The sequence below is a fragment of the Halyomorpha halys genome, unplaced genomic scaffold (assembly GCF_000696795.3).
Source record: "Halyomorpha halys isolate HHAL.00 unplaced genomic scaffold, Hhal_1.1 Scaffold239.1, whole genome shotgun sequence".
In the NCBI taxonomy this organism is placed as follows: Eukaryota; Metazoa; Arthropoda; class Insecta; order Hemiptera; family Pentatomidae; genus Halyomorpha; species Halyomorpha halys.
The window spans coordinates 1,091,998-1,097,739 of NW_027114928.1; positions in this window are offsets into that span (position 1 = coordinate 1,091,998).

Here is a 5,742-nt window from a genome sequence, read left to right on the forward strand (position 1 = left end):
ATAATTTAATCATAGTGTGGTTTTTAGATTAAAATCGATTTATTTTCCTGTCGACGATTAACTTGATAGTCAGTTGATTATTTGAAAGAATTGATGAAAGTCTTACAGTCAAAATAATTTAATTGTTTTGAAATTTAAGTATTTATGCAATTATAGTATTTAAATAATTCAATTATCATCGAGTCACTACGAATATTATATTTGTAATTATTCAATGAAAAGTTAAGAAAACAGCAAATTGTAACATAAGGGTTTATAACTTGTAAAAAAAATTGAAAAATATTGTTGCTTATGTCGGTAGTATTTATTCTTAAAAAAAAAATATGTATTGATATTTTTGGGAGGGTTAGCATAATGATTAATATAATATATTTTCTTTTTGTTAGTAAAAAATGGTAATGTCGAGTTCCCAGGATCGTTGCGGGGAATTTACTTTCAGGTTTTATTTATTTTTTTGATTTTTAGATCGACGAAAATTCGTTTTATCAAGATATTGTTTTTTTTTCTTGGTCAATAACAAGGGTGGGTATATTGATAATTATAAATCCGGAGGGTAATGGAGCTTAATTTTGGTAAGGTTTAAATTAAATTAATGATTCGATCAGTTATTTATTTCCTTTCAGAAAATTCCATCTCTTAAGTGTAGAAGTTTAATGTTTAAAATTTTAAGGTTTAATCAATAAAGAGGTATAAAACTTAGTAGACCCAGTTCCACTTCAGAATAATAAATTCCTCATATATCTTTTATTAGAATTTTATAATCTACTTACAAAACAATTGTAATAAAAATAGAATACATATAACAAGGATATTGTCTAGGATTATATGATCCTTAAACTGGTTTGTGATTTTTGATGACCGGAGTTGAGTGGTGTTTATCTAATATTAAAAGCAAACTTCCATTATGATTATTTAATTTTATTAAATTTATTTATCAATTTTATTTTTTATTTAAAAACTAAACTTTTTTTCTTAATATTATTTTATGTTTAATACATTTAATAATAATAAAAGGCCTAACGAACCCGATGGTTCAATGCCGATACCACCAAACGCTCTCTGCATACATCCTTCCAGTGATGCCCCTCAAAACCCAATTTCACTAAATCAGTTTTAACGCAATCCTACCATCTACGTTTTGGCCTACCGCTCTGACGTTAATCAGTTTGTTCAGTGTTAACATTTTAAGGATCCGCATGTTACTAAGCCCTAGAACCTTACACGCCCATCTTATACGCCGCAATGCTATAACTTGAATTATATTTACCGCGTGTAAGCCCCTTAATTCAGCGTTGTGTAATCTTCTAAATTCTCTCGTTAATTCATCTTTTTTCGGTCCGAATATTTATCGCAATACTTTATTTTCGAAAACCCCTAAGACGCTGTTCATCGCTTAGTGTAAGAAGGCCCAGTCTCACATCCATAAAGAAAAGTGGGAAGAATAATAGTTCTGTAAATTCTATTTTTTAAGTTTTTCGATAGAAGGCGCGAGCTAAGTATTTTCGAAATTGAAAAATTGAAGAAGCATTTCCCACCTTCAACCTAGCTTTTATTTCCTCATCATAATAATATTAATGACATATTTAAAATATATGTTATATTTTATTCATGCATGATTTTTTATGTATAAGTTATAGTATGTATAACTTATATTACGTACATAAGTTATTGTCAAATGTAGAGTGATTAATTTATCAACACGATTCACACACACAAAAAAAAGAACATTATGCAAGATAATAAAGTTTTAATTAAAACCAACAAAACAGTAGTTTAATCACTTGTATTTTGAGAAGCTCATGTCGAAAACTTTGATATAGTCGTAGATAGGAGAAAAATAAAAATATTTTATTTTATATCAGCCATTTGCTGATTTTAAAGGGTGAAGGGTCAATCATGAATAACCAAACTGAGTTTTATATCGTTTTTTATATATTAAGTGCTATATATCTACCTGGGATTTTTTTTATTCATGAAATAGGTGATATTCTGTGAGTCGGCCATAATCAGTAACATCTTTACAGCGAATGAATAGTGAAATTAGAAACAAATAATCTAGAGATGATACAAAAGAATACATGTACTAGGTTGTCTAACTTCTTCGTTTATGAGAAAGAAGAAAATGATTCTCGATAGTGTGGTAAATGTTTTAATAAAAAGGCGAAAAAAAATATTAATATATTCATTATACTTGCAATAAATATTTGAAATGTACCAACATTTAACAGCGACGAACCAAACCTTGAATCTTCAAAAGGCATGATTCTTCCAGCCAAACTCACGTAAGAACGGATGTTTTATTTGCGAATTTTTTTTCATTATCCATCAACTTATACAACTTTCTATAAAAAATATAAATTTTTTCTAAAATTTTTGGCTTTCTAACGATATATAATACTTCTATTTTATATAATTATAAGATATTATTTTATATTATATAGTCCGTGGCTATCTCCCACACAAGGATAACTATATTTTTACTTATTATTACTATTGATAATTTATTTAAATTTGTTCCTTGTTTATCTTATATTTTTTGAGTTATTTATTTTACAATACTGTTACGATGTTGCTGTGTCTGTAATTTCTATTTTTAAATCTCATTTGATCTAGTTTTAATGATATTGAGAGATTAGGTAAATAATAAAAAAATAAACTTTAAAGACGACTATCAATAATGAATGAGACCGTAAATGCAACTTTCCAAGCTTTATTTAGATCAATTTATAAAGCGTTCCGAAGATAGATGACCAGAAAAAATGTGAGTGATTTATTATGGTAAATTGCGGAAGGCTGAAGACAAGATCATTGGTTATTAACGATAGGAGGGTGAGATGAAAAGTGCATCCATGTACCGGTCGCCTCTTACGATTATTTAACAGATATCCATCGGCCTGGTTAGTATGTACAATCGTCCGACGATGAAATAATGCAATGCCTGTTATCTGATCTCGGAAGCTCATATTTTTTTTTTATCAAAGTAATCTTTAAAAAATAACATCTTGATAGATAAGTGTTAAAACAGTAGTTTCCTTTAAGAACTAGACACTAGTTATAAATGTTTGAATTTTTTCGTGTAATGACAATTAAGGTTTTAATCTAATTTTTTTGTATTTAAATTTTAAATTAACAGTTTAGTTCAACTTCAACGCTATATAATACACCTTAAAATTAATATAATAAAAATCGTAACCTCACTGCTAATTATATTAGCCATTTAAAAGTATTTCCATCGTCCCCCTGGGAAGTGTTATTTGTGATTATTTATTTAAAATTCTGCTTTTTACCAGTTGTGTTTTTTTTTGTTAACAACTCCAATAAATAACACTTTATTGGCTGAGATCGCATTAAAATGTAATATAAGCTTACAAAATAATATATAACTATATATGAGCCTTATAGATGACAGAATGATAAAATCTAATTTCAACGGTTCTCGGAAATATAGGTTTAATAATATTACTCCTAGAATTTTTTTTTTCATTTTTCTTTTGAAATATAAAAATATAATAGTTTAATAAAAATCTAATTTTATAAATTTATTGAATGCTTAATTATTAAACTATGAATATTGAAAATACAAACTAGGTCTCATGAAATTATTTGGTATGTCAACTGAAATGCTCCTAAAAATTTTGAATTAGGAATTTTATTATGAAAAGCTTAGAATGAAATGATAAAACAATAATTTATCAACTAATAAATATTATATATAATAAATACGTGTGTCGTTGGAGCTGTTACCACCAATCCCTTCACTCCTTACGATAAAAGACCCAAGCTATCCATTTCTCTGGGTTTTGGTTTATTCCTCGTTTACAGGCGGGTTCTGAACTGATTAATATTTCAGAGATTTTTTTTTTGGCAATTTTATAGCCGATTTCGGGTATCATTAATTTATTTCTTTGTTCATACATCGTCTGTCTTCAGTAATTTATATTATTGGGGGCCATTTAATTTTCTATTGTTTGGTTAAAAATCACAATAGAGCGTAATTAATTATTATATATATTTTTCATTGTGATTTCATTACCATTTTTAAAAATATATTCAGTGAAGGATCTTCCAATTCCTTTGCAATAAAATATAAGTAAATGAAGTAAGCATATGAACTTCCCATAGATATCAGGACCGGTTTCATGAGCTCTGTCGAGTCATCTATTGCATACCAACCAAATCCTAATGTCCAAATGACATTTCATCTAAATGGCATATTTAAATATCCTAAAAAAACGTCTCCCCAACCTTTCTAATCCTTGGAAATTTCCGTTCGACGAAATGTTAGTTTTATTTTATAACCTTTAAACTTTGATTGCCGTTTAAATTTTTGTTTCATCACCAGAAAATATATAAAACGTTCAATTTCTCTTTTAAAATAGAGATGAAAGTTACATTTTATTTACTAAATGTGTTCTCGAATTCAGTTGCATAATAAATTAGAATTTAGATTCAGGAGAGTACATTAATTTTTAAAATAAATTGGTAACCCACACAATTTATCCCGGAAGGTATAGAACATGTACAAAGATAAAATATCATTTTTAATTTTGATTTATTATTTATTGTATATAAGAGTGTAAATTTGACCGAAGAATATTTTATTTATTCATTTTGATTATTATTTTATTTATTTAGATCATTTATTTTTCATGTTCATAGTTTGATTACGTTCATTTTCTTTATCTCTCTAATTGTATGTCTTTAGAGAGAGATATAATTTATTTTATGTACTTTCTTTTTTTTTTTCTTTTTTTTTTCTTCTTATACTATTTTATTTTAGTATGAATGTGATCTGTCATCACTATTACCAATTTCCCACCAACCTTGTGGTAGATTGCAATATCTATCAATAAATAAAGTTTTCAATTAAAAAAATAAATAAATAACAAATAATCCTACATAAAATTTAAATGTAGTAACGTGCCATTGAATTTTATTTCCCAATGATTTGATTTGGAATCCCTAATGCTGGTTCAACAGTGTTCATTTACCATAAGATGGAGTTTCAGACGACAGCAAATTGGTTCTTGAATACAAAATCCTCCCTGATCCTTCTGTTCCTAGCCATGCATATCTCAAGATTGCATTCCCCGATTGGAGTAATCCAAAGCTTGCTTTCCATAATAAATTTCCCCTTCCATCCCTTCCAACTCTCATCTTCGATATTTCCGACTTCACGCAGGACTTATCAATGCCCCGTATTTTTTCTATATATTGCAATTTCAAGTATTGTGTTATAATTAGAAGTAATATTGTTGTTACTTTTAACGAATATAAATACCGGTTTATTTTTTAAACATCCGTAACAGTCAGCAAGAAATTATTTCTGTTTGCATAATGTTGGCTATTATTTTCCCTTTTATGTCGTCCTTTGAAACCTCCTAATATGTGAAGTTAATTTTTCTTATAAAATCGATCAATTTGAAATTTTTTTTGTTTTTATAATATTGACTTTTAATATTTAGGGGAGGTGGTAAATGTTTCAGTCAGAAAATTTACCGATTATTTCGGCTAGTGTGAATAGAATGAAATTTTAATTCTAAATTTCTATTTTTCTTTTCGGGGAAATAAGTTATAGCCTTCTTGTTTATTAATTTTATATTAATAAGATAATGTTTATAACGTTCTGGACGTCTGTATATCGTCCGACTCCAAAGCATTTTCACTTATTATTTCATCCAAGGATATTTTTGTGCAATCTAATAGAATTTATTTCATTTTTAATATCTTTTTTAAATTTTC